This window comes from Danio rerio, chromosome 10 (genome assembly GCF_052040795.2).
Source record: "Danio rerio strain M-AB ecotype USA chromosome 10, GRCz13ab, whole genome shotgun sequence".
Classification (NCBI taxonomy): domain Eukaryota; kingdom Metazoa; phylum Chordata; class Actinopteri; order Cypriniformes; family Danionidae; genus Danio; species Danio rerio.
The window spans coordinates 39,330,897-39,342,768 of record NC_141030.1 but is presented as its reverse complement, the minus strand read 5'-3'; positions in this window follow the sequence as shown (position 1 = coordinate 39,342,768).

The window sequence follows — 11,872 nt, the reverse complement described above, 5'->3', positions numbered from 1 at the left end:
AACTATGGAGTGTACATTTAATGTAATGAGCTGAAGCTGCCGATCTGTCATAATAACATTCTCTGTGCAGACTCAAAATGGTGTTCTCTCGTCCTTAACTACACAAGGCAGAGCACAAGAGAGTACAGTTACACACGTTCATCACAAATCATTACAACATAAAACATGTACCTTATAAAAATCATTTAAAAATTCATAGCAAAACACGACATGCACTCACTGGCCAGTTTGCACTTTATTAGGTACACTTTAGTACCGGGTTGGAGCCCCCTTTGCCTTCTGAACTGCCTTAATTCTTCGTGGCATGGATTTAACAAGTACTGGAAACATTACTCAAAGATTTTGGTCCATATTGACATGATAGCAGCACGCAGGTGCTGCAGATTTGTCGGCTGCACATCCATGATGCGAATCTCCTGTTCCACCACATCCCAAAGGTGCTCTATTGGATTAAGATCTGGTGATTGTGGAGGCCATTTAAGTAAAGTGAACTCATTGTCATGTTCAGTCTGAGATGACCCATGCTTTCATGTTGTTGGTGCAAAAATCTGACCCTACCATCCGAATGTCGCAGCAGAAATCGAAACTCATCAGATCAGGCATTTTTTCAATTTTCTATTGTCCAATTTTGGTGAGCCTGTGTAGTTGTAGTCTGTTTCCTATTCTTAGCTGACAGGAGTGGCCCCCGGTGTGGTCTTCTGCTGCTGTAGGTTGGACATGTTGTGCATTCAGAGATGCTCTTCTGCAGACCTCGGTTGTAACGAGTGTTTATTTTTAGTTATTGTTGCCTTTCTATTAGCTTGAACCAGTCTGGCTATTCTCCTTTGACCTCTGGTATCAACAAGGCATTTGCGTCCACAGAACTGCCGCTCACTGGATATTTTCTCTTTTTTGGACCATTCTCTGTAAACCCTAGAGATGGTTGTGCGTGAAATTCCCAGTTGATCAGCAGTTTCTGAAATACTTAGACCAGCCCGTCTGGCACCAACAACCATGCCATGATCAAAGTGACTTAAATCTTGTTTCTTCCACATTCTGATGTTTGTTTTGCACTGCAGCAGATTATCTTGACTATGTCTACATGCCTAAATATATTAAGTTGCTGCCATGTGATTGGCTGATAAGAAATTTGCGTTAATTAGCAATTCGACAGGTGTACCTAATAAAGTGGCTGGTGAGTGTATGTTTATAATTTAATAATTGATTATATACTATATATTTATAATAAAATTTTGAAATGAATAATGGTGTAAATTTAGGGGTTGTTTTTGCCCGGAATGATTTTCACTTCATAACTGTTCAATGTATCAGGAGCCACATGGATTAACGTATTTACTTTTTTTTTTAGTTTGCACCAATTCTGGGTTTTAGGTACAGTGAAGGTAGCTCAGCTGCTCCATAATACCATGGCAACAAAGAATGATTAAAGTTGCGCTACTTTATGGTTCTTAAAAACAAGATTGTTGCATACTAAACTAAAACTTAACTGGCTAGCCAGCTAATCCAGCTTCATAGTACAGGCTCCTGGTTGCTGTCAACTTGCAATTTCTCAGCCACCAAGAACCACAGTTTTAGCTTTTAAATTGTAGTGTTCTAAAGAAAATAATATACAAAAGTCATTGATGGCCTGAGGCTTATATAAACTACATCCACATTTTTTATTTTGGGGTGAACTGTCCCTTTAATGCCAACATATGCAGTACCTCCAGTTACCAGCGGGGGCATTAGCGAGTGTCTTTCCCCCTGCAGCTGTTTATCATTTTGATTTCTGTCAGTTTCCGTGTGTTTGCGCGGTCTCTCAGGCAGATTGAGAACTCTGTGTTCTCCTGTAGCTTAAAGGGAGTTTGGCGCGCAGGATTGTATTCGTGATGATTTCCAGATGTTTGTGGAAAGCACTCCTCTCTTCTCACTCACTCTTTCCAGTGCAGTCAGAGCGTCGACACCTTCCCATTGACCCAATCTCTCACTGTTGCTTTACTTTTTGCTCACTCTCCTTGTTCCATCCGTCTCTTATTCTTGCAAACGAGAATAAAACAGCTCTGTAAGAATTAAGTCTCTGTAAATCCATTGTGAAAATGCCCCAATGCAGTGGTTTTGTTGGTGTGCTAAAATAAACTAGATTCTTAAAGTTTGAGTACAAACTTTGAGGCTGGCTTGTGAAAGCCTGATGGTAATAGTTTATTTAGTTTAAACAGTTTTAAAAAGTATGAATAGATGGATAGATAGATAGATAGATAGATAGATAGATAGATAGATAGATAGATAGATAGATAGATAGAGGGATAGAGGGATAGAGGGATAGATGGATGGTGTGTTAGCATAAGTCAAACAAGTCAACCCCCGCTTCTCTACGATGTTCTAATACTAAGATATAGCTGCTGTTATATTGTTGCTAGGTTAGTCTGTTTTGTTGCTATGGAGTGGATTGACAGCTTAGACTGATGATGTATCAAAGCTTCTTGCCAGTATGAACAGTTAAAAGCAACACCCATGTCTCTATCACACTGCAGCATGACGATATCAATCTGAACCTCTATAATGGCAGTCTATGGGACCGTTGCTAGGGTGCCGTATCTGGTTGTTAGGGGTGTGGCTAGAAAGTTAAAAGCTCATCAGTAATTGGTAGTTTGGTAGTCTGAGTTAAATGAGCCCAGTTAGAAGTCTGTGCGACAGTCTGATGTAGAATTATGAGCTCACAAAGTTTGACCCCATGTAAAGTCAATGAGAGTCTTTTGCAGTGGAAGTCTATGGGACAGTTTCTAGGGTCCCAAAAGTGGTTGCTAGGGTGTGGCCAGAAAGTAAAAAGCTCATCAGTTATTGGCAGTTAGGTAGTCTGAGTTAAATGAGCTCAGTTAGAAGCCTGTAGGACAGTCTGATGCAGAGTTATGAGGTCACAAAGTTTGGTCCAATGTTAAGTCAATGGGATTTTTCAGACGGTCCCGGGACGTTTTTCGAAAAACCAAAAGTCGGATCAGTCGGAAAAGATATAGCAACGAGTCAGACCAGTTTGGAGGTCTGGTGTGAGTTTGGTGGTCATAGCTTGAAAGCTCTAGGAGGAGATAGAGTTTAATTTTTAGTCTCAGAGGAAAAATAGGATAACAATAGTATGGCTTGCTACACAAGCCAGCCTAACTAGGAAAACAGTAGTCAGGGTTGGGCAAAAATACATTGAAATGTATATTCAAATAAAATACTAAATACCTTAATTTTAGGTGTTTTTTGTATTTTTGAAATACTACAAAATACTTTTACAAAGGAGGACATTTCTTTGCAAATCTTCCATCAATTAGGCCTATTCCATCAATCCCTTCGCCATTAAACTGATTTAGTATAGTAAAGAATGTTAAATTGCCAGTAAAATTGCCATCATTTCTGTACAATGATTATTCAAGCTCTTTTGATAATTAAATATTTGTGTTTCATACGTTGTGACATCTAAAGGTTTACATTTTTCATCTTAATTAACTATGAAGACCTACAGATCAACTACTGGCATTTGAAACAGCCAATGAAGTATTGTAGGAATCGCCACTGTAGGACTTATTTTTATGTTGTTTGTTTTAACAAACATTTAGCATCAGCAATCCATCCAAAACTACTATTATTTGTACAGTATACTTTTACTCCTAAGTTTTTTTCAATTCTTCTTTAAATGGAAGTCAATAACATCCAAAGCACCAATCAAAGAGTGCATTTACATGATGTACTGTAGATTGATGTAGATTTTTACAAAGTATTTTACAGTATTTCAAAAATACAATATACTAAAGTATTTTGATAAATATAAACCCATTTTCATCAGCTCTGTTAAACACAAATTACAAAATACAGTTTTTTTATTTGAAATATGTATTTGAAATACATTTATCATAAATACTGGCCATGCATGACGGTAGTATATGGTGGAAGCTGGTGGTTTATTCCGCTGTGGCGACCACTGATAAATAAAGGGGACTAAACAGAAGGACAATGAACGATTGAATGACTGTGGAAGCTTCTTCCAATCATGAAATAAAAAATAAAAAATGTCATTCCCACAAAACAGCACATTCCTATATGGTTTCTGTTTGGTTATTTTTGAGAACCTAATTGGAATGTTCTGGGAATGTTCTCTCAGTGTTCTGTGTTTTTTAAGCAAAAACAAACCTTTCCAGAAAGTTGTTTTGTTTTGCTTGTAAAACTTTGCTGGCTAACCTGCAGAAAACTGTCAAGAACAGGGGTGCCCAAACTTTTTCTTATGAAGGGCCAAAAACCAGACCTGATTGTCAAAGATATTTACTCCATTCACCTCCCTATCATTCTCCCTCTCTAATCACATTTATATCACAATGGAGTCTGCCTTTGACTTGATTCGCTCACAAAAGTCTTTGCGTTTTCAGGTGACAGTATATAGATTTAAACAAAATCTGATTAATTTACACCATTTAATTATTAAAGAATTTAATTTCAGTTAGCTTTCCACAAACAAACAAAGCTTAAAACAAACAATTGGTTATATCAAATTTGAATTGACAATCTCTAAACCATCCCCCTCATTCTCCCTTTCAGATGGGATGGCGGGCCAAATCAAAGGTTATGGGCCAACTTTGGCCCACAGGCCCTTTGGGCATCTCTGCTCTGAAAACCAACATTCCCACAATGTTCTGGGAAATAAAAATTGCTAGCTAGAATTTTATTTCACAATTCTGACTTTCCCACTATTGCCAATTTACATCTAAACTCATAATTATATGGAAAAGTCAAACATGTATGAGTTAATTTAAAGTTGTATGATATAACACAAAATTATTGAAATAGATATCAAAACTTGATTTGGAAATAAGATGAATGCTTTTGCCTAATTTTTTTATACCTTTACAAGAGAATGCAGATGTTGCAAGTACAAAATATTTTTCAGGGAGAACGAACGTTTCGCAATAAAATGCAAATACCTTTTGACCCACAAACAGTCTCACAACAGTTCATAATTATTTCACATTAATTTCACATTATTTTCATGTAGTTACGTTTCCCTAAATAAGTAGTTAGAATTTACATCATTTTCTGAGTAGGGCACATTTTAGGCTACACTAATTATTTGTGAGTATAATAATAGCGTCACCGTCTTCATCCTAATTTCTTTTTTAGCCAACAACCATGACCCTTTTAGGATTCCGTAGCATCTTGGCAGGCAAATTCACAGTGTTTTTGTCTATTTTCCCTCCCTCATTTGTTTTCCCAGTCAATTGATTTGTTCCTGTCTTTTAAAAGACAACTTTATAACTATTATGAACATTATAGACTTCATTTTACTAATCATTTCATTAAAGAACACAATTAGCTACCAATCCCATCACAGCTTTTTCCTTTCCCTCCTTAATTTGTTTTTCCCCATCATCTCTCTGTCAGTTCTTCCCACATCACTCGCCCTGTTGTTTTTCTCGGCTTTTCCTCTCAGTGCCACGTGTCTCTTTCTCCGCTCAGACACATGGTTTTGATAAATGGAAGACAAGAGAAGAGAAACACAGAAAAAACTCCTTCTTGCCAGTAAGTTTTACAACAGCTCCTCCGTGACTCCCGGCCTCAGGAATCCTCTTACACAACGGCGGCGGGCAGGGGTGAGAGGGAGAGCGTTGTGTAAGAAAAGACCAAGGGTGCGAGTGGAGCATCAGGCTATATTTTGACTCTTGGTGGGCTTTAGTAGAAAGTTGGACGTTGCCAGCATCCTGTGTTGAAACGAACGTGTTCTTTAAGGAATGAAGGCGTGTTTTTTAGAATGTGGGCGGAGCTTCAGAATGTTTTTATAAATCCCGCGCTGTGAAATTCTTTCGCGTTCTATTGCCTCATTCTAAAGACTTGCTATTATGGACTATTATACACATGGACTATTGGCTTCTACTTTAATTTTTCTGTCTCTTAAAGGAAATATATATCCTTATGGACGATTCTGCGGGGTGATGCGTTTGGTGAAGTGATTATTTTTGGTGTCTAGTGGGTCACATGTTGGATTCGTGTGTGTGTGTGTGTGTGTGTCAGTCAGTCACATATGGCCTCACTTTAGAGATGTTGTATAATGGTGGTAAGACTTGACAAAAAATGCCCATTTGTTTACATTAAGTATAAATTAATTAATAATTTTTTTGCAGCGTTTGTTGGTGATTTATCGTAAATATATGAAAACGGCAGGCCAGAATCACAGTGGCATGCCAGATATGTATGTATGTATGTTTGCATGTATGTACAGTTGAAGTTAGAATTATTAGCCACCCTGAATTATGAGCCCCATTTATTTTTTCTCCAATTTCTGTTTAATGGAAAGAAGATTGTTTACAACAGATTTCTAAACAAAATAGTTTTAATAACTTATCACTAATAACTGATTTATTTTATCTTTACCATGATGACATTAAATAATATTTTACTAGATGTCTTACAAGACACATCTATAAAGCTTAAAGTAACATTTAAAGGCTTAACTTGGTTAACTAGGCAGGTTAGGGTAATTTGGCAAGTTATTATATAATGATTGTTGAATCTGTAGAATAATGGTGAAAAATTGCTTAAAGGGGCTAATAATTTTGCACCATAAAATATGCTTTTAAAAATGTAAAACTGCTTGTATTCTAGCTGAATTACAACCAATAAGACTTTCTCCAGAAGAAAAAATATTATCAGACATACTGTGAAGATTTCCTTGCTCTGTTAAATATCATTTGGGAAATATTTTAAAAAGAAAGAAGGGGGGGGGGGTAATTATGACTGTATATATGATTTAGATGAATTAGGTATGGGTTTGAGTAAAATGTTAACATTTGTATTATTCTATAAAGTCCTAATAATATTTCTTCCTTCACAACTAAGTTGTTGTTGTTTTTTTTAAATAAATGTCACCAGTAATTTACAGAATAAAACATTAATTATAATTTACTGAAGCGCATAATTATGGAAAATTTAAATAGCATTTTTAAAGCTTTGTATAGTGGGTCAAAGGTGGGAGTCCCATTTTGGTATTTGCATCAAATAAATTACATTATTATATATATTATATTTAATTAGGTTAAATAATTTACAAATATGGGTAAAATAATGTGACTTGTTTATTAATTTAAATAATAAAAATATATATTTTATAATAAAAAACTATAATAAAACCTTTATTATATTTCAACTTATTAAAACTATATTGACAAATGCGTAAAACCTAAATTTTATAAAGATTTCAAATGTGCATTCTGACATTCTTTATGAAAGTCTTTTAATATGTCATCTAACGATTTCTGCATGGAAATATGACTGACAAGAATGCTATATAAATATACTGAATGGGCTATATGCACACAGACTTTTAATCTTCAGCCAGGCAGGGCTTCCGGTGAGCTGTCTTTCCATTACAACATTGTCACGTTTAGGATCAGATTTCTTTAAAAATCAGCGATCTTCACTGCCTGATATATGATATGAAGTGGATCTCAGATCAGACAAGAATCACTGCAATAAAGTCCATTTCCTCCTGCCATGTCTTTAAAATTTGATTTTACCCCAGTATTTTCAATGGTATTTCTGCGATAGCCTGTTGCTACTGACAGCACTAGCGGTTACAATGGTCTTTCATTTCGATTTACGCTTGAACAACTAAATGAACTGTTAAGTCTATTTAAATGAATGTTTAGTAATTACATTACAACATCTATGCTGTAAAAACAACCTTGTGAAATTGGAAATACTCGCATTAAGCTTTCACTGGAAGTTTATCGTTGGCTTTAAAACTCTAGCTGTGCATAGAGCCCATTACATTTTCTTGGGTGTCTTCTGTAAATTGTGTAAATAAAATATTATTTTGGCTCAGAAAAAAGTCAAATAAACAGGGCGCATTCTATAGAATTACATTTTTAAAGCTGTATTACAACTAATTGTGATGCTTAAAAATCTCACAATCCCACAAATAAATATGGATGTTTGTCTATTTATTTATTCATGGTGTAGAATATAAAGTGATGAATCTGATTGAAAGTTCATACTTAACGTTGGGCAAGAACAAAATAGCATTATGAGGTTTCCCAGAAGAGCAGATGAAGGTTGATTCCAGGAAATTTGTTTTGGTTAAGAGGTCAATTGGAATACTCTGTTTTGCTGGTGTGGCCGGACTGACCAATCAGATCTCAGCACTGAGAGAAGGGACGCGGGGGCGGAGTAAATCATTTAACCTAAACACCACAATGACATCACTGCGATGAAGCACATGGTGCGTATTTACAAACAGGCAGTGAGAGAGACTTAAAGCGAAACATTTTCCAGTGGAAAAAGTCTGATATTCAGAGCTGAGGGATTGTTGTGGGTTTGTTATGTGTTTTTCTTGATGTTTTTTTCTGTTTTGGAGGGTCGCCATCAGGCTGTGTCTTATAACCCGGGAATGTTGGAATCGGTCCAGCAGAGTGTGGTTTGAGTTACTTATTATTTATTTCAAGTCTGATCCAAAAACACAGTCCTGCTGCTCCCGGGTTTCCTGTTTATGTGGACACAGTGTACCAAGAGCCAATGTCCCTTTTTTCTTTCTTTCTTTCTTTCTTTCTTTCTTTCTTTCTTTCTTTCTTTCTTTCTTTCTTTCTTTCTTTCTTCACTTTTCTTTCTTTCTTTCTTTCTTCACTTTTCTTTTTTCTTCACTTTAGTTTTTTTTACATTTTCTTTCTTTATTGCTCTTTCTTTTACTATTTTCTTTCTTTTTTCTTTATATTTTCTTAATTTCTTTCTTTTCTTTTCTTTCTTTTTTTCTTTCTTTCACTTTTCTTTCTATTTTCTTTCTTTCACTTTTCTTTCTTTACATTTTCTTTATTAATGTTTTCACTTCTTTCTCTTCTTCACTTTTCTCAATTTTTTCTTAAACTTTTTCTTACATTTTCTTTGTTACTTTTCCTTTATTTTTTCCTTTTTTCTTTCATTCTTTATTTCTTTATTTTCCTTTCTTTTCTTCACTTGTCTTTCTTTACATTTTCTTTCTTTATTGCTTTTTCTTTCTTTCACCATTTCCTTTCTTTTTTCTTTCTTTATACTTTCCTAATTTCTTTTTTTCACTTTTCGTTTTACTATTCCTTTATTTAGAACTTTTTTATTCTTTCTTTCTTCGAATTTACTTATTCTCTTTCTTTACCCTTTTTTATTTATTTATTTATTTTATTTTATTTTATTTTTCTTTATTTATTCATTCATTCATTTATTTACATCATTCTTTCTTTCCTTCTTTCTTTCAATTAACTTTTTTCTTTAAAAAAGTCTTTACTTTTCTTTTTCCTGCTTGCTTTCTTTCTTTCTTTCTTCATTTTCTTTTTTTTCACTTTTGTTTTTTCTTCACTTTTTATTTACGTTTCCTTTTTATTACTTTTTCTTTCTTTTTTCTTAAAATGTTTATTTTTTTACTCATTCTTTCTTAATTTTTTTCTTTATTCTTGTCTTTTTTATTTTAAACTTTCAGTCTTTCTTTTTTTATTATTTCTCTTTTTTACTCATTCTTTCTTAATTTCTTTCTTTATTCTTGTCTTTTTTTCTTTATTTTAAACTTTCAGTATTTCTTTTTTTATTATTTCTCTTTTTTACTCTTTTCTTTCTTTATTTTTTTATCTGTCTATCTATTTATTTAATTTATTATTTATTTATTTATTTAGCTACTGTTACAAAATATTATAAATGTTTCTTAAAATAAAATGTATTGTGTTCAATAGGAGGGAAAGTTGTAGTTTTTTTACCCAGACATTTTAAAAGAAAATATTTTAGAACAGTAATCACAATACTGTGAAATCGTGATATTTTTATCCAAGATTATCATACCATCAGAATCTTATACCAGCCCATGCCTAATTCCAGGTCTCCTGAAAATGATAATAATTTAGAGATAATGTGTTCTAGTCATTGCTTTTAATGCATGATAGTCAGTGGTGTTTATCATTTCTAAAATGTTTTTGCTTCTTTTGCTGCTTAAATAGCCGACATTGTCTGTTTTGTAATTAATTATTCTTAGAGATGTTGTGTGTGTATGTGTGTTCATCTCTGAATGATGCCCTAAGCCCTAAACAGTAAGAGTTTATGTGCTGAGGTTGAAAATTCAGCACATGGTCTCTTACTTGTAGGGAAAAAGGTTTCTATCGGCCTGTCACATTGTTTTTGCTTTGTTGTGGGAGATAGTCAACATGTGCATTGCAGAAAAACAAGCAATGTCATCAGTGTACAAATCTCAAGAATATTCAGCAAATGTTAAGAGTAAGCTTGAAATATCTTCGGACTTTATACCCAGGCTTTTGAATTGGACATTAAAATTGATGTGGAATTAGCATTGTTTGGATGTTCAGACCAGGCTTTAACTTAACATCAACAACTCTCCCTTATGTTTGGCATGGTGCTGTCCAAGAGAGTGATTCTAATGGAGTGGAAATCCATGACACCTTCAAGTAGCCCTAAAGCTTGGAAGCTTACATTTCTCTAGATTTGGCAAACAGAAGATGTATGGCAAAATATGGAGTCCTTTCCTTGGATATATATTATAATGTAGCTGTAATTATTATTTTTTAATATATTTTTCTTCTTTTCACATGTCATTTTCTTTTCTAACGGATTCCATTAGTCTGGTGAGTTTTTTCTTTTTTTGTTTGTTTGTTTTTTGTTTGTTGCTGTTACTATAATTGCTATATTGTTTACTATTGTTTTGGTGCTTGTTTGTATCGGGTAATAACACTTGAGATAACGTTGTGTTACGTTTTCAAAAAGTCTATAAAGTTAAAACAAATTTAACTTAGACAACTATTAAAAAACAAATTAAATAAATTTTACAGTACATACAGTTGAAGTCAGAATTTTTAGCTAATAATAGTTTAACAGAGCAAGGGAATTTTCACAGTATGTCTGATAACATTTTTTCTTCTGGAGAAAGGCTTATTTGTTTTATTTCGGATAGAATAAAAACAGTTTTGAATTTTTTAAAAATCATTTTAAGGACAAAATTATTAGCCCCGTTAAGTTTTATATTTTTTCTGATAGTCTATAGATCAAACCATCATTATACAATAACTTGCCTAATTACCCTAACCTGCCTAGTTAATCTAATTATACTAGTTAAGCCTTTTAATATCGCTTTAAGCTGTATAAAAGTGTCTTGAAAAATATCTAGTCAAATATTATTTACTGTCATCATGACAAAGATAAAATAAATTATTAAGTTATAAGTTATTAGAAATTAGTTAATTAAACTATTATGTTTAGAAATGTGTTGAAAAAGTCTTCTCATAATTAAACAGAAATTGGGGGAAAAATAAACAGGGGGGCTAAATATTCTGACTTCGAGTATATAATACTCATAATATATAAATATAAACTAATAAAAACATATAGAGAGGGAAAAAGCAACAACACAATTAGATATTATTTTATATCAGCTACAAAATAGTTCTTTATTATTTCTCTATATTAGTTTAGTTAACTTAAAACTAAAATAACTAAAAATTCTATTAAAAGTCATCACACTAACACAACAGTTCCATCAGTTAGTTGTAATTTTTTCTAATTAAATTTTAAAGTAAAATAACAAAAATAAAATAAAAAACTACAGCTAAAAGAAAAAAAACAGATATAAATTAAAACGAAGAATGACAAAATGACTATCATTAAAACTTTCAATAATATTACACTAAAAGCACAACAATGAATATATAATCTGATTAGTTAGGAACAGAAGGGGCTTTTATTTAATATTGTTTGCCAAATTGAAACATAACAATCACAATAAATAAGTTATTTAATTTATTACCATTGCGACATGGTGGCTCAGTGGTTAGCACTATTGCCTCAAAGCAAGGTCACTGGTTATAATCTCAACTGTGTCAGTTGACATTTCTGTGTGGAGTTTGCATGT